The 18,912-nt window shown below is 38.6% G+C and overlaps 1 long non-coding RNA gene across 2 annotated transcripts in view; it reads right to left on the reverse strand.

Moving 5' to 3' along the window:
- Nucleotides 1-10,966, reverse strand: part of LOC127582175 (uncharacterized) — a 35,573-nt gene extending 24,607 nt beyond the window's left edge. Inside the window, exon 1 of one of the 2 annotated variants that reach the window (XR_007958065.1) lies at nt 10,880-10,966. This is a non-coding gene — a long non-coding RNA (uncharacterized LOC127582175). The remainder of the gene's footprint in view (nt 1-10,879) is intronic. The other variant, XR_007958064.1, reaches the window with a different exon arrangement.
- Nucleotides 10,967-18,912: the final 7,946 nt, after the last annotated feature.

Genomic DNA, 18,912 nt, shown 5'->3' on the forward strand with positions numbered 1-18,912 from the left:
TTGCATGCAAAGTCAAGCCCTTAATCTGTGTCAGTGATATGATACCACTGACTATCTACGTATACATTCAATTGTAGGCAAGGGAGAGGTTCAATTTTCTGAACATCTTTGAGCCTGCAAGTTCTGAGTACAAGTCTTGCAAAATGGTTAACTGATGTTGTTCATCATTTACAGTTTTATTTAGTGTGATTTTGTAGTGTCCACAAAATTGTGTTGTCTGTCTTTGGTACAATCACTATTCGTGTGGCAGATATAATCTGGTCCATTTTCACAAGCACACCTCCAGCCTATCCAGTTCCTTCTCGATCTGGCACTACAGGACATGCAGGACTGGCCTGGGCTTGCAAGTGACTGGCATTGTATCGAGTCTGATGCAAGTATGTGCACTTTACCCTGCTACGCCAATGTAATTGTCTCCAAGCATGCTGTTATACATTTCCAACACTGGGTAATGGTGCGGTTTTGAAAGATCTCTATTGAAAACATTCTTCCAATTTAGCTTAGGAAGTTGCACACAGTCCTTTCCCATTAAAGCTGGCCCATTTGCTTAGTTTGCTTCACTGATGGACTGTTGTACTTGCTGTGTAGTACTGTCGTCTATATATGCCCTAATGTCTGTAAAATTTGACCAGAATAGCTTTTAAGTTTGACCATGATTCTGTCAGTGGTGTCTGGCTAAACTTGCCAGACTCAGTGCCTTGACTTATTATTGAGTAGTCTGTAATAACATCAATTCACATGTCAATGCACTGTTTATTAACCAACACCTTTTCTGGAAAGTCCATTTGCTTGCTGCTGTTACTGCTTGTGACATGGATTGGGGAAGGAAAACAGAAGTAGGGAGACTGAGGGACGGAGGAACTAATGAGTGAAGGGAGGGGCTGAAGGAAAAGGGTGTGTACAAAATCATATAGCTACGCCATTTTGTGTATGTGATCAGAGTACTTGTGAGGGTACTGTCTGTATGTGTTTGTGTTCGAGGTTCTGTGTGTGTGTGTGTGTGTGTGTGTGTGTGTGTGTGTTCATAGGTCTGTGTGTATGGGTCTGCTAAGTCTGTGCAGCAGAGTCTAGTCTCGACTTGTCTTGGACCTCCTTGCCATTAGACCAAGATCTTAATCTGTAAAGATCTGGTGGCAGCTGTTGTGCCATGGTAACCCCGGGTGCAACAAGTTTAATTGAGGACAAATTTCAATTTCTTAAATAGAGTTCAGGAAATTTTAAAGAAATGAAAGATGTGCAAATATATAATGTCCACATTCCTTGTAAAACACTGTGACCACCATGACTTATGTACTTTGAATGTTTGCTGTTTACTTGTTAGAGACGATAACTCACACTTTATATCTATACTATGCATATGCTTTGTCTTGTACATGTTACAATTGGAGCAAAGGGCAGTCTTCTCAACTTTGTTCAAACTGTATTGTTACCAACAGGTGATTTATGTACATTATTGCTTTTATCCCATTCCCAAATAAACATTGCATGAGTTTCAGGTGTACTCAAAGAGACGAAGCAAAAATTATCTCCTCCAAATCCATGTCTATCATTTCCCATAACAGTCACGTTTTATCTGTTGATTTGGACAATTTTAGTTAGATTGAATTCTTAAGCTGTGCCAGGTACCAGTTTGACCAAAGTCGGAATTAGAGTGGATGAAACCACAGTTTGTCCCTATTATTTTATGTCTTCCCATGGTGTAGAGTCATGGAATCATGCAGCACAAGAAACAGACCCTTTCACCCACTGAGTCAGTGCTGACCATCAAGCATCCATTACACCAATTCTACATTAATCACTCCATGTTCTTTCCATATTCGCTCAACTCCCCCCAAATTCTACCACCCCCCCACAAACTCGGGACAGTTAAATGCAACCAAAATCACCGAATGACCCACACATTTTTGAGATGTAAGAGGAAACTGGAGCACACAGAGGACACCTACATGCTCATAGGTAGAATGTACAAACTCCACACAGATAGCACTGGATGTCAGTATTGAACCACGGTCGCTGGAACTGTGAGGCAGCAGCTCCACCAGCTGCATTACTGTGTTGCCACAAAGATACAATTTACGTGCTCTTGCAGTCTTTGCTCTTTCCAGGATGGCGCTCATTGCTGGTGTTTGTATCTAAAAGCCTGTGACAACTGTTACCTGTGAGACTCTTCACGTTCAAAATTGTATTCCCAGGTTGAGTTTCATTTTAGCTCCTATGTAAACAATAATGCATTCTTCAGTAATGATGGAAAGCAATTCACAGCCTGAAGCCACATTTTTAGAATTATGCAAGCATGAAAATATGATAACTGAAACCATATCTGTAACAAAATACAAAAGGAAATATGTTTAAAGTACTCAAGCCTCTTCCAACTATTTACTGTGGTCTCCAAATGACAGCAGGAAGGAACAGCATGACATCTCAAGTGATTACTCCCATTGCAACGCCATTCTACACCCATGTCAACAGGGGCCAAACAACATTAACTGTGTCACAGTCAAACAATCAAATGAGAAAATTCTAATACGTTATGTATGCACGGCACTGGGAAATTTAGTCTGTCCAACTTCTCAGTGACTGCATCCTTGGTTATCAAATTCAAGTTCAATTAATCCAACTCAGTATTATTTACATGTTATTAATGTGAATACAGATTCAAAGTGAAGATAGTTGAATTTTCTCAGTTTGATCATCTCTTCACCATCTAAAGAAGTCGCATTTATTTATGATGGCAAATTGAGCTGTTTCATTTAATCCTTCATGTTACAGTGTCGTCTTACTGCTGATGACAATAATCTACAATATAATTGAGAGAGAAACAAGTTGGGGCAAAATTAGGTACATCTTCCATCTTGTATTGTCCAATAGCAAAACTGCAAAGATATCAACTTAAATGGGATTAGACAGGCAGAGTCTTAAAGTTCCCTTTCCATACTGGAAAAATAAACTAAATCGTATAAGATCCTTACGGGGGTATGTCAGGATAGATGTCAAGATGTTTCCACTGGTGGGAGAAACTTGAACCAAGGACATAGTTACAAGATTAGGTGGCAGTCATTTAAAACTGAGGAGGAACTTCTTCTCACAGTGGTAGTGGATCCGTGGAATTCTCTATTCCAAAGGCTTGGGGAGGTGTGATCATTGAGGGTGATTAAAGAGGAGATAAATAATTGTTTGAAAGATTTGAGGACCATGATGCTGAAGTCTCTGCTCTGCTCTTGAAGCCACAGCTTTGAGTTGGCTGTCCTAGTTAAGTTTCACATTGCTGGTCTGGCCTGTTCTCATCTGCTAAGACTCAGCCTACAACTATGGGGTCTACTAAAAGTTGGACGTTGCTTCACAGGACAACAGTCATACCATCACATAGCTTGTTATTTTTTGTTGAAACCCAGATTAGAAGAGCAGAGAAATGCAATAGTTATGAAAAGATAACAGATTTAAAAATTATTAATGATGACAATCAAACTATTTTATAATGTTGTCATAATACATTTATCTGAAATGTCATGGAAGTAAATTTTGAACAATAGTTTTAATTTATTTTGATTTCTGGTGTCATCCATAAGATTATGTGAAGAGCATCAAAATAGGACATTTTTGCCTGTTAAGTTTACTGTGCTATTGTCACTGAACATTATATTAAGTCACTTATAATTTCTTAAAATCAAATTCAGTAACAGTTACTTCTAGGAATGACATAGGCTAACAGTTTTGCATTGGGTCATCTTAGTACAGAAATTTGAGATGAAGTTTGTGTTTGGGTGAAGATGGGTAACAGTAACAATATGGATTATATGTTTGCTTTGTACTTTTTATTATGTTAAGAAAATATTGAGTATTTTCTTAAAGCTCCAGAAATTAACATAAAATTTATTGAAAATACATCCAATGCCTGATGCTAACAGGAGCAGAAGAGATTTTTTTTAGCAATTTATGATATAAGCTGATTGTGTCAGTGATCATAATATGTCATACTCTGCATGTTGCAGATCCTTGGTAATTAAGAAGTAATTTGGCATGACTTGGATTGAAATTTGGAGTTTGAAATGGAGGAAAATGTGCAAAATGTTTCCTGAATAACTTGCTGTACTGAAGGAATACATCTGTCATGAATTTAATTTGAATGGAAACAGTTCTTTTCACTTTGAACCTAGTTACAGGGAGTTGAGAAAAAGGATTTTAACAAATTCTCTGCTGTTTTCACAGATTGATAGTTTCCTTTGAGCCATTTTCCATGAGAAGTCTGTCAATAAAGACTGTATTTCAAAAATCACTCTAAAATTTCTGTCTTTAGGGGAATCTGATAGTTGGACTTTGGAAATTAAAGCAGAAGTATAAGTCAACCAACTGTAAGAAAGCAAAGTCACATCTGCAGATTAAGTGCTTCTCATAAAGAAGATGACTGTACCATTGTCTTCATTGTAGATTGCAATAACACGCTCTATCAACACTGGTGCTAAATGGGCACAGTTCAAGCTATAAGTACAAACAACCTGCAGTTACAAACTGTCAACACAAATAAAAGAACTGCAGAGCTATATTCACAATTGTCATGTTCAATATGCATGATTGCTTAAATATTTCATTATACCAATCCATAGACTTGCCATGTTTGACGATAAATGGCTTGTGCTTACACCTGGATGCAGACACCCAATTATTTTGCACTGTACCTCATAGCAATTTTCCATGAGGAGGAATGATGTAGCTGTAGACAGGATTTAGCCACTACACACTCAGACTTAATCAAAATGGGGCACAGACTTGAGAAGAACAAAGAAATGCTGTCATTTACTTTGATGAACTTCTGGTGAGGTGTATTCAAATTGTTTTAAAATTTAACACTTTCCCTTTCTCGTTGTACAGAATTGCCTTGACCAGTATGCTGATTTGAAGATGTATCCACATCATATATGGGACAGAATGCTAATCATTATTGATTAAACATAATTTGAAAGTAAAATAAAAACTTGACCAAGATTATTATTAGCTTATTTCAAAGTTGAAAGTAATTATTTAGTTTATTGTGAATTTGTTTGATGCTCTTTTCTGGTACACTTTTAGTTGTAAATGTAATCGGCGCAGTTTAAATTCAATTTTTGAACCCAGCTGCAGGGTATGCCAACTCTTGTTTTCTGTTTCTCAAAAGCAAATCTAGCAAATGCCTTCATTTACCTGGTGGACTGGTGGACTCTTTCAAGTTTTGAGACAAATGTACCATCCAAGCAAAGTTTCAATTCATGTAAATGGAGGTGGTGGTGAGCTGCCTTCTTGAATTGCTGTCTTTCTTGTGAAGTTCCTCCCACAGTTTTGTTGGTTGGAGAGTTCCAGGATTTAGACCCATTGACAATAAAGAAACAGCTATATATTTCCAGTATAGGATGGAAGGGAACCTATGGGGAATGCTGTTCCCAAACTTCTGCAGTCTTTGTTCTTGTTTTTAGAAGCTATGTGTTTGGGTGGTGCCACTGAAAAAATCTTCAAGTTGCACATCATACACACTGCAGTCTTGCTGTGTCAATGGTTGAAGGAGTGACCATCTAATCCAATGGGTGGGCTACCGATCAAAGGGGCTGCTGAATGGTTTTGTTACTGCAGATGCAGTCTGTGGGCCGAAGTTTGTTGGCCGAAGGGCCTGTACTGTGCTGTAGTGTTATATGTTCCGTGCAGTTATCCAAGCAGATGGAGAATATTCCATCACAGTCCTGACTTGTGCCTTCTACATGGTGGCAAGTCATTAGGGAATCAGGAAGTGCCTCACCTGCTGCAAGATACCAAATCTCCAACCTGTTCTTCCAGGCCAAACACCTTCACAATTGTGAGACTGAGCCTATGGAACGGCTATTGAGATCCCCAGAGGAAAATCAATCATGACTATGTGGAAATTTACGTTTAAGAAACAGATCATGTGATATAAATAGTCAATACTGGATACACCTCACCCCATTCTATTCCATGTAATTTATCAACATATCCCTTTCTCTCTCCTATACTTAACGAGCTTCAGTGTTAATTGATAAAGCCAATTTATTTGGTAAAAAAAATCAAACTTTTACTACTTTCTGAGGAGATAATATTTCTTTTGAATTTCCTGAATTGGATTTATTGGTGACTTTCATACATTTATTGCTGCTGGATGGAGAAGATGCCGGAAATATTGGTCTTAGGAGAGAGAACTAGAGTTAATGTTTCAGGTCAGTGACCTTGCATTGAAACTGGAAAATGTTAGAGGTATAACTGGTTTTAAAACAATACAGAGGCTGGAGAAATAGGAAGGAGAGGGAAGGAAAAAAGGGAAGGGGAGATTAGGTGACAAAGAATAGATGGTCCAAGACAAAATGGGGTAATGATGAGAAGGAAATAAAATCTGTCTACAGAAGACATGAAGCAGAATCATACCAACGGAAACTGCCTGTAAACAATAGGAACAGTGGCTGTGGTCTGAAATTGCCAGCTCTATCATTTTCTCAATTCGATATTTCTGTCAGTAAATGACAATGTTTTGCTTGCACTTTTGATGTTCCCAGCACCTCTACTCACCACCTCACCAGACAAAGCTCACCAGCGCCTCTACTTCCTCAGGAGGCTAAGAAATTTGGTTTGTCCCCTTTGACTCTCACCAACTTTTACTGATGCACCATAGAAAGCATCCTGTCTGGATGTATCACGGCTTGGTATGGCAACTGCTCTGCCCAGGACCGCAAGAAACTACAGAGAGTTGTGGACACAGCCCAGCGCATCACGGACACTGGCCTCCACTCCTTGGACTCTGTCTTTATGTCTCGCTGCCTTGGTGAAGCAGCCAGCATAATCAAAGACCCCACCCACCCGGGTCATTCTCCCTTCTCTCCTCTTCCATCGGGTAGAAGATACAGGAGCCTGAGGGCACGTACCACCAGACTTAATGACAGCTCCTACCCCACTGTGATAAGACTATTGAATGGTTTCCTTATACAATGAGATGGACTATGACCTCACGATCTACCTTGTTGTGACTTTGCACCTTATTGCACTGTACTTGCTCTATAGCTGTGACACTTTACTCTGTACTGTTATTGTTATTACCTGTACTACGTCAATGGACTCTCTACTATCTCAAGGTAACTGCACTGTGTAATGAATTGACCTATATGATCGGTGTGCAAGACAAGTTTTTCACTGTACCTCGGTACAAGTGACAATAATAAACCAATACCAATACCATACTTCTGGAGACCAGCTTAAACCTGATTCAGTGGTGAGAGTGCCATCACCAAGCCAAAGTTTTGTTGAATCATGAGCTCACTTGTTCTTTTCACTTAACGGACTGGCACTGCCTACCTTTTGGTGGTGATACAGAACCACTTTCAATGTTACAAACTCTTCACCATCTTTGCATTCTTGATGTCTGAACTAAAATAATATTGGCAGATACTGGGCCATGGGAGGTGAGCATAGTTTCGTTCTCAACACATTCTTAAAAATATACGATTTCCAGCAAATATTGCTATACAGCACGGAGAAATGAGAATCCCAGCTGCTAATAAACTCCAGCCTCCTTGGCACACTCTCCATGCCACCCCACCCATTGAACTCAAATTTACCACACCCAACATCTTACCCACATCTCCTAACGAATTGCTACTGCAGCAAAGACCACACCTGGTGCACATTCTATGGATTGAATCAGTGACATTTCTAGGCAGGGAGCTCACTGCAAATTAAGGGGTAGAAGTTGGTTGAATTTTTCAGTCAATCTTTGGAGATGAAGATTCAGCAAATACTGACCTTCCAGCACACTGACTTGTAGTACTGGAACAATGGGATATAATGCACCAGATCTCTGAAGAGTGAGATGCTCCGATGAAAATATATGATAGACGAGTCATTTAAACTGAAGAGTGAACAAAATTTAAGGCTATAAATTTAACAAAGGCAAAATGAAGGAAAGACAGATAAAGAGTAATGATCAGCCAACTGCAGAAGCATCTGCAGAACCATTATTCAAGGTCATTTAAAGGAAAATTGCTCTTATAAGTGGAACAGCTTTGATTATTCAGTAGCTGAATGCTATTCATGAAATATCTTTAGTCTGAAGCTTTGACGGTTATTTGTTATGCTGGATAGTTTTACATTGTGATGCAGTGAAAATATAGTTTCAGTGGGGCATTACTCACTGTCATCAGCAGTATAGTGCCCTGTTTGAATATAATACTTGTTTCATGGAACTGTTTACACAGCTGTTCTGCTCTAGTTGTTTAAACAGGCATCCCCATTCATCACAGGTACTGAATGCTGGAGATGAAAATGTTCAGCCCGAATAGGATTTATACCTCTCGACTGGAACGGTGAACTTTTAAAAGATGATTCCTCTTTTAGTTAAGCTGACATCTAAAATCACGTTTTTGCACTAATTTGATTAAGATTTCTTGGTCGTCAAAGTAGTTAAATATCAATAGATAAGGGTTACCCAATTGCAAACACAGTAGTATTTTCAGATTGCTATAATCCAACACCTGAACCATGAGTGAATGTTAATTGAGACTGTCTATAACTCTGTAAAAATTGCTCTCTAAGCCAGTGGTGCAATGGATGATGAATTTGACTGCAGTTCAGGAAAGTGAAGGTTCAATTCCAACTTCATGATCTTTCTTCAATTTTAGCAAGACATCTGACAAAGTCTTACATGGTAGACTGATTAGAAAAGTAAAAGGCCACAGGATCCAAGGGAATTTGGCAAATTGGGTCCTAAACTGGCTCAGTGGGAGACAATAAAGGATAAAAATCAATAGAGATTTTGGTGACTGGAAGGTAATCTGCAGGATTCAACATTCCTTGTTTTGGTGTGTAAGTTGAAATGTTAGGGATTGTTAGACATAGGGCATCCTTCAGGAGCTATGTGGCTTACAGGCAATAATACAAGTCTTCAAAAAAAAAGCCTGTTCAATTGAAAACTACAATTGTAAATCAGATTTCAAATTAAAAGGAGAGTTTTATAAACAAACGGTACTGTCTTCAGAGCACTACTGACCCACAGCTAGAGGCTGCTCAAGCGATATGGTTTATAAACCAACATGACAATGAGACATTCTCATATGCATCAGCCAATAGGCCAAGTCAGAGACAATGGGGCTATGATAATTGGCCTACCTCAAACAGGCATCAGATATATTCAACTAAATTATTTTGCACCATTGTGACAGAGATCGAGGAAGGTTCCAGACCAGACTTATTTGTTACTCAGCACATGAAACATGGTTGTTGGTAAATTTACTCTGTCCATCAATAATTGGGATATTTGTACCCAGAGAGTCAGCCCCACAACATTCATTTTGGGTGTCTGGGTTTCCAGTCCTTAGAAGCTGTTAGATTATCCATGTGAATTACTCAAAGTCAAAGTCGAGTTTATTGTCATATGTACAAGCACATGTATGTATGCATAGGTGGAATGAAAAACTGACTTGCAGTAGCATCACAGGCACATAGCACATATTATTTTGTCCCAAAAAAGGTGTTTGAATATTCAGAGTTATCTTGTCAGTTAAGATGTGCTCCCATTGTAAATATGTAACCTAATGGCACCATTTGTCAGATGCAAAATCTCGAAGTAAACAATGTGATTGTAACTATTGGAAATTGTATTGAATCACCTGCTGTTATCTTTGTTCTTAAGAAAATAAAAACTTTATGTACTTTGAGTTCAGGGAGATTATATTGTGTTTGTCCCAGGAGACAGCCTTCCACAGGTCTCCTCCAGAAAGCCAGCTTGTCATGGTGAATAAAGACCTTTTACATCTGCAGCTCTGGTCTCCATGTGGCTCATTCAAAGTCACAACAAAGAGTATTGTTTAGAAACTTACTTATGAATCAAAAATTGGTCCTGTGGTTGATGCCAAGGATGAAATTGTAGACTACAAGAAGATATTAATGGAAGGGTTAAGTCAGCAGAAGAGAGGCAAATGAAATTCTTCTTACACTGACAAGTACAATGTTGGTTTGCAATGTCACATGTATGTCATGGTTTTCTGAATTCGTACCTGATATTCTTAACTACCATGGCAAAAAGCAATAAGCACATGATGAGCAATGGCATCATTCCAGAATGGTCCATAGCAGAATGAAATGCAAAATGCTCTGTTTAATCTAACACAGCTAAATTATGAACTGTAGCACTTATTTGTTCCTTGAAATTGATTCACCACACTCATCATAGGATGATTAGACAGCAGTTCCCTCACTGATTAAACTGAATATTAGATTTAGTGATGGAAAATATTCTATTTAATCCAATTAAGTACCAAACTGAAAACCAAACTTTGTGACCATATTTAAGCAGGAAAACTGCATAATACACTTTTAAGAGTGAATTAAAAGTGTATCTGATATTGCACTGTAAAGAGTGTTTGGTTTCAAAGACCACTGAATTTCAAAAACCCATTACAAATGTTTAATAATAATTTTTTCATTGTTGCAGCCAACTGATATTGGAGGGATACCAGTAGTTATAAAAGCTGATAAAAAGTTCAGTAAATGCAAAAACAAATCATCCAAATGTTAGGATTTCAATTAGATTTACTCATAACAGGTACCATTTAACTACAGGAAGTAACCAGCGAGTGAGAACATCGTCTTTGATCTTTACTGTGATGCAACTTAGGAAGCAATAATTTGTGAAAGATTCTTCGATCAGTCAAAGTTGCTGTAGATTCATGTGTAATTTAAGTATGAATCAAAACAAATTTCCTCAGACAGTTTTGACAGGCAAAATTGTTGATTAAAATTAGCAGGTTGAAGAATCAGAATAAAAGTAAAAAGGCAATTAAATAAAATACCAAAGAGGAATAAATTATCTTTGGTTATTCCTATTGCATGTGCAAGATTGCTGAAACTGTTGTCTCACCTTTGCTCATTTGGTCCATGTATAGAGGTGTCTCTGAGTGGTAGCTGATATTTTCTTTCCAGTTTAGCACAAGCAACCGATGACAAAACGTCTCCCCCAGTGGGTTCACCAAGTGACAGCAGCATCTTTAGCAGCAACACAAACCATATCGGGAAACTGTTAAATAGTGACATATGGTAGACATGCTAAACTGCTAAAAAACACTATGTGATCACAAATTTCAAGGCAATACTCTGTCAGCCCTATTTTTTTCTGCAAAGTTTGCTCTTCCTCTGAAGATATGCATTTCCATCAATAGAAAATCACTCCGGGGAAAAAAAAGCTGAAATCCACAATTTTCTCATTCTTCACAATAAGCCCAGAAGGATAATACAGTAGTATAATTAAAAAACTAACATTTTATTAAACAATGTATGAAACTTAAAACTTAGTTATGAAAAATCTGAAATTTCATCAATTTGGATTAGAAAATTAAGCAAGACCTTTTGATAAATTACATGATTACAAGTGTAGAAATTAGACTATAGATATTCTTCAAAGTTATAGACTTATACAACAGGGACATACCTTATACCAGGGACATACATTCTATTAATTTCTCTATTAAAGTGTTTGGTAATGAGTTCCTTTGATTTTCAAGTAAGTTGGCTGGTATGCTGACCAAGAGCACTTATTCTTTGCCACTAAGCCATTAACCATTTATACGTTTTTTAGATTTCATCCAAGGGTAATTGTTAAAGCTGGGGAACATTATATTTTCTATCCTAGTCAGCGCCAAGTTGGATAAAGTAAGGATCTTTCTACTTTGTTTATACAATGTGCGTAATGAGGGAGTGGGAATAACTACAAAGCTGATTCAATGAACTGGTACTTCTCTGAATACATGACTTCATGTGCTTCATGTTCAATGTTAAATGAGCCACTTTGCAATTCACTCAAGTTGTTTGGCATTGTTTTCATTTCATCACCCACCAGATATCCTTTCTTAGTTGGGGTACACAGAATGATGGTTAAATTATTGGACCAGTAATCCAGAGACCTAGACTAATCAGTTCAATTCCTATCATAACAACTGGGGAATTTAAATTTAAGAAGTTAAATATATATAGTATTTAAAAAGGTTATTCACTGCGGAGCTTGAAACCACTGCAATGTTGTTAAAAACAGTGCGGCAGATGGTGCTTGACCTGGCCCACTCCTCAAAGCCACACTAGCCTTTTACATCAGTACATGTTTTCCAAAGACCTGGAGGCTTCACTGCCATGGGCGACCTGACCCATGAGGAGGAATGACTGATGAGTATCTTAAGCATCTCAGCTAAATCGGCCCTTAATCTTCCAAGTTTTAGACAGTGAAAACAGTTTGTTTTACAATTTGAACTTTTCAGCTTGATATCAGTTTGGTGAATCTGCAGTGTGCCATCACTGAGACAAGCATACCCTTCAAGAGGAGTGGTACCCAGCGCCGAACACTGTTCTCCAGATGGGACCTAACCAGTGCTCTGCACAGCTCAACATACATTCTACCCCTTTGTATTATAGCACTCTTGCGATAAAGATTGTATTGGATAGATACATGGATGGGAGAGGTCTGGAGGGTTATGGACTGGGTGCAGGTAAATGGGACTAGCAGAATAAAGTTTTGGCACAGACTAGAAGGGCCAAATGGCCTGTTTTCTGTGCTCTAGTGTTCTATGGTTCTATGGTTTGTTATTGTCACTTGTACCAAGGTACAGTAAAAAACTTGTCTTGCATACCGTTCATACAGATCAATTCATTACATAGTGCATTGACGTAGTATAGGGTAAAAACAATAAATGAATACAAAGTGTCACAGCTGCAGGGAAGTGCATTGCAGGTAGACAGTGAGGTGCAAGATCATAAAAAGGTAGATTGAAAGATCAAAAGTCCATCTCATCATATAAGGGAACCATTCAATAGTCTCACAATTGATTCTCACAATTGAATGTCATTAAGATATAGAAAAGTTTGAAATATTCTTACTTTTGAAACATTTGAAATATACTCTGTTTTCTTTCCCTCCAGTAGCTTCATCTCCTCCCCTTCCCTTCTTAGAAGTTGAGGTACTTTACAGTGTAACTGGAGGCTTTTTGGACAGCTAGACATTCTCCAATTCAGTCATAGAGCGATACGCCGCCTTTCTTTCCCAATATTCTTTTCTTAAATATTAATCTGCTTCTTGTTTAAAAACATCGCTCTATGCCAACAGAATTCATATTTTGGTTCATTTCTGGGAAGCTGGAGGATTCCATTCTCAAAGCTTTCTAAGTTTCATCATGAGCTGCAGTGGGACATTACAAGTCTTAACAACACATGGCATTAAACAGGGTTATCTTGTAATATCTCCTGTTTGCTGGTTCTATTTTTGTTGTTTCCTGTCGTGGAGATATTGGCTCCTTGTTGCTGTGCTATCAATGTGGAATGTTTTTACCTGGAAACATATTTGCATACACACACTCACACAAATGAATGCACGCACAATCAACGACACTCCAGTAAGCCATTCAGTCTCTCTGGCTTGGACTACTATCAATACTATATGCAAGCCTGCTCCTAACTCTTCTACTTTTAAACTTATCAGCACAACCTTCAACTAATTATCCATTATTTTCAATTGACATTGATAATGACAGCAACAGACTATTTGGCCATGGTTGTGAATCTTCAATTCTGCATTGGTAGACAATGATTGAGACTGGGAATACAAGAAGATTCTCCCTTGGGTGAATTGGAACGCTGGTCTCATCAGCTGCATTCAAAACAACAACCCAGCAATCAAATCTGAGAGGTTACTGATTGGTACAGATCAAGTTACTCATTAAGTAAGTCCCACTGAGCCATCAAGCAGGATTGAACTGTCACGATGAATTTAATCTTAACTTTTCAAATGTTATTCACATGGTTAAAACATATTGCTAAACTTTGAGAAGTTCTGAAGTCTGCTGGAATGGTCATGTATTGTTAAAACAATTTAATAATTCATATTTTTCTGGTGCAAGCAATTGCCTTAAAAATTCAACATCTATTTGAATTCTGCCATTTACATTGATCTCCATTATGACTGCCAATCTCAGTACACATTCAAGGACTGTTGCAAAAATGCTTTATTACTTACTGGTCATTGGATGAAGAGACTGGTTTCTTTTCTCCAATTGATGAGTCAAAGGAAAACTGGAACCAGTCAGAACAGGACCAGAGTCATTTATACCTGGAAACAACTCTTGGATTGAAGCTTAGGTGCGAAAGACACTTGACACTCAGCAAAGCTAAGCACACATAGTCAGATATATAACTACAAAAGCAGATAACTCTGGAACAGAAAGAAGCAACCATGCTTGTGCATGATCTAAAGGGGCACACTGTGACATAATTTTAACATAAAACATAGAACAGTATAGCACAGGAACAGGCCCTTCGGCCCACAATGTTGTGCCAAACTAACTAATTAAGTACTACATTAAATACCACAACTTCTCAGGAGGGAAGGGAAGGAGATGAAGAGGCTGGAGGGAAAGAAAACAGCATACTTCAAATGTTTCAAAAGTAAGAATATTTCCAACTTTTCTATATGCCAAAGCAATTTGCCATGATATTGCTATGACACCAACGTTAGGCAAGTAACAACAAATTCCTCTATATATTTTGTTGGTCCCTTGGTGTTATGGCGCTTTGTTTCAACAATCTTAAAGCATTGTCAAGAAGTGAGAAATCTAATCCCAAGCCTTTCCAACAGTTCATTGCAGGCCATCTAATGACATTCATCAGTGGCTGGGGATGATCAGTGCCTCTTTGACATCCAACCCAGGCCCACTCACAGTGGTAACTTCTGATATTGTATATTGTTGATATGCAAAACACCATGAAGCATTCTGCTTCTGTAGACAAACTCTACACATGTTGTGCTGATGAAGATCACTGCTCTATAGCACAAGAACAACAGGCAAGGATCTCCCATTCAATGGTATTTTAACACAGAAAATCTTTTAATGTTCTTGCTGATCCCAGGTGGCATGATGGTTTTTTACTTGTTTGGTTAATCCTTCCCTTTGGTGTATAAGAATACAACAAACAAGAGGAGGAAGGAGCAGGAGTTTGTCATACAGTCTCACAGACCTGTTCTGACATTCAGGAAGATTATGACTCATCCACTCTTTGACCTCAATTATACTTTCTTGTCTGATCTCTATGATTTTAGACTGGGGGAATCAATCTGTGTCAGCATCCAGCTATCCAATTATTCAGCATCCACAGTTCTCTCGGCTAGGGTATTGCAAAGGCTCACAGCCCTCATCTATTCGATCGACCCCTTATCCTGAGCCAAGGCCCCTGGTTCTAAACTCTGACCCCAAAGGAAACGTTTTCAGAGCATCTGTCCTGTCAAGTCTCCTCAGAATCTTATGTTTTGTTTGATATCAACTCCCAGTCTTCCAGTCGCCAGAGACCAGAGCTCCATTTGGCTCACTATTTCCCCGTTAGGCAACACCTTCATCCCAGGGATCATTCCAAAGAATATTCATTGCACTGTCTCCAAGGCTGATATGCCTTTCTTAAATGAGGAGACCAAAACTGTATGCAGTAGTCAGCTGAGGTCATTGTTGTTGGGTCTAATATCCTGCCACTCCTCATCATCAGTGCTGTCAATAAAGGATCTGAGGAGATACATGCAGGTACCTCCAGTTCAGACAGTAAATGAAAGTCGAAAGTCATGTTTATTGTCATATGCACAAGTACATGAATGCACAGGTGCATTGAAAAACTTACTTAGAGCAGCATCACAGACACATAATATTAGATGCACAACATTCACAAGAAAAATATAAGATAACAACATAAATTATACAAAATTATACAAGAAAGAACACAATTAGCAAAAAAAAAGTCCAAATTTTTTCTTAACAGTTCATATCCACACACTAAAGGTAAACGGATGGATCTGTTCGAAGGATTTCTTGGAATGAGGAAAGCTGTGGAAAGTAAGCAATACGTGGCGTGGAGGTCGCTTGGCCAAAAAATTCTCGTTACTCAGGCTCCACTGATACAGAGCTCTGTTGTATATTTCCTTTCCCAAAGCATCATGTCCATTGAATTTTTCTTACATTATTAATACTCTCAAGATTCTTTCATAGAACATTAGACATAGCACAGTACAGCACAGAAACAGGCCCTTCGGCCTACAATGTTGTGCTGAACTAATTAAAATAGTAATCAAATGCCCAACTAAACTAATGCCTTCTGCCTACACAATGTCCATATCCCTCCATTTTGTGCACATTCATGTGCCTGTCTAAGAGCCTCTTGAACAGCACATTCCAGGCACCCACCACTCTCTGTGTAAAAAACTTGCCCCGCACATCTCCTTTGAATTTACCCCCCCCTCACCTTAAATGCATGCCCTCTGGTATTAGACATTTCAACCCTGGGAAAAAGATACCCGCTGTCTATCTATGCCTCTCATAATCTTATAAACCTCAATCAGATCTCCCCTCAGCCTCTGCCGCTCCAGAGAAAATGACCCAAATTTGTGCAACGTCTCCTTATAGCACATGCCCTCTAATCCCGGCAGCATCCTGGTAAACCTCTTCTGCACCCTCTTCAAAGCCTCAACGTCCTTGCTATAAGGGGGCAACCAGAACTGAATGCAATACTCCAGATGCATTTAATCTACTAACTCGAGTTTTATAAAGCTGCAGCATAACCTCCTGACTCTAGAACTCAGTGCCTCGACTAACAAAGGCAAGCATGCTATATGCCTTCTTTACCACGTTATCAACTGGTGTAGCCACTTTCAACCCATGGAGCCACTTTCCTCCATTTACCCAGCCAATGCAGAATAAGGGTCGCAAAACAGGTAGGTTGCGGGTGTGATTCTGGATCACAAAGTGTGATGGGGGTGAGGTTGACTGTTCAGAGACCTGGGTGGGGCTAAGGGAAAAGTTTGTGATAATAGTTGGAGGGATAGGGAAAATAAGGATCTCAAGAGTTAAGGGGCTTTGCTGGATGGTTGCCAGTGTCCTAAGGGAAAGCTGGCTGCGAAGATAAAGTTTTTAAAGTTGATGTGGACTGACATGAAACTGGCTCCCAGTCTCAGCTTCCACGGGCTGGGACCTGGCCAAGTGGTTCCCTCTGATTTTGAATGAAACATCTGCTGTGAGGAACAGTTCCTAAAAGTGATCCATATCATCCAATGAGCTCATCCATGGAAATCACAAAAGCGTTATTCACTGCCAATGTCAGCAGCAGGGAAAATGTAAAAGGAAAGTTGTGTAATTTGTGATCTGCTCAGAAAAAAAGCCAATGTTATTGAATTCATTGCTTTTCATAAACATCACGCCAAGCGATAGAATTTCTAGGCTCCTGTGGTGTAACATTTTCACAGCCCATTAACACATGGATGCCTTGATAATCTCACCTCCTCATCCTGCTCTGAATGAATGTGAATAATTTGAAAAGGTCACCTTTCCTTTGAAGCTTCTTTTAAAGATCCTGCATTACTTATTGTTGTAGCTCACCAATCAAATTAGACAATATCCTGTGAAAAGCCTGCATGGAAGAAACATCGACCTTAAAGCAGCAATGTGCATAAATAAAAGTTTACAAACTCGTTTGGACGATTGTTCTCTTGTGAATATACTGTATTCATAGTGAATAAGTAAGGCTGGTGGGAAACAGGTATTTGTAATCCAGCTGTTTTGAGCTTCAAATGTCTGAAGACATGGGAGGCTTCTGAAGTAAATGAAGCCTGAGGAACCAGCTTCTCTTTCACCTAGGTGAGATCTTCAAACCCAAGTATAATTGATTAGAACACACTTAAACAGACATTGTAACTTAGCTAGTTTCAAATGGGAACTGAATTACAACCACCCTTTGCAACATGGTGCAGAAGCAATGTTTAACCAACAAGAGAGTCTAAGCTCAGCAAAAAGACAATAAAAAAAAGTTTTGTTTTGCTTGCACATCCATTTCTATTCAGATTTTGCTCTTCAGATGGCAGGGCCTGTCTCTGGAGACCAACATGGGTTTGGGTGGTTGACCATCTCTGTACTCATTAACTACTGTGGTTGGTCAGAGACTTAAATCAAGGATGCTGCAAGACATTGACTTTTATCTGAACTTGGGCTGACATATTTGTCAATTTACAGCAGCTCAAATGGAAGCAAATTAACCATATGAACAAGTCTTTCACCAATAAAATTTGATTTTTTTTGAGTAATTTCACAACAGGATCGATTAAGGGTTGCTAGTATCTTTCTTTAATGATCCATCTTATGGGATATTTGAAATTCTCAATTGCCAAAATTGTTCTCAAGGCTATCAAAAACTCTTTCTCTTTGCAACTTTTAATAGCATTATACACAAGTTGGGTTGCAAAATTTGTTATAACATCCAACATTGTATCAGCGTTCAGCTAACCTAAACTTTAAAGCCCTAAAGTTTTTGATTAGTTCTCTCTCGAACCTTCTTTTGTCCACTGCAACCACTCCCAGATAATTTTTTTGCTCACCTTTTAAATTAAAAAATCACAATACCATTGCACTTAGCCTGCAAAGTCAAACGATCACTTTTCTTCTGTGAATGTTCTGACTGTGCCTCCGGGCACTCATTTCATTGCTCTAAGTACTTACCCTTATTAATTATTTATTCATATCATTGACAATGTCAAACACTAGGTTGTATACTTCCAGTCAAAATAAATCATTCAGTCATTATTCAGCTTCTGCATAGTTAATGGAAAACAATTGCTGATTGCATTCTCTATTATGGGCATCCTCGAATATTGAAGAGGTCCTTGGTTGGTAATTTCAATCTGGTCCATTCAGTCAGAACAGGGATATTTCAGCTCAGCTGCTTAAATGAATCCAGCTGATTTTCAAGTGGGGTGCAAACCAGCATTTGACACAAACCTGTCCTGTTCATACCCGCAAGTTAGATTAAAAGTAAACCCTGAAAAGACTTCCTGAAGATCTTGCAAATTTAGTGATTTTTGGCAACATAATTATTTTTGGAAATTATTTG

The sequence above is a fragment of the Pristis pectinata genome, chromosome 23 (genome assembly GCF_009764475.1).
Source record: "Pristis pectinata isolate sPriPec2 chromosome 23, sPriPec2.1.pri, whole genome shotgun sequence".
NCBI lineage: Eukaryota > Metazoa > Chordata > Chondrichthyes > Rhinopristiformes > Pristidae > Pristis > Pristis pectinata.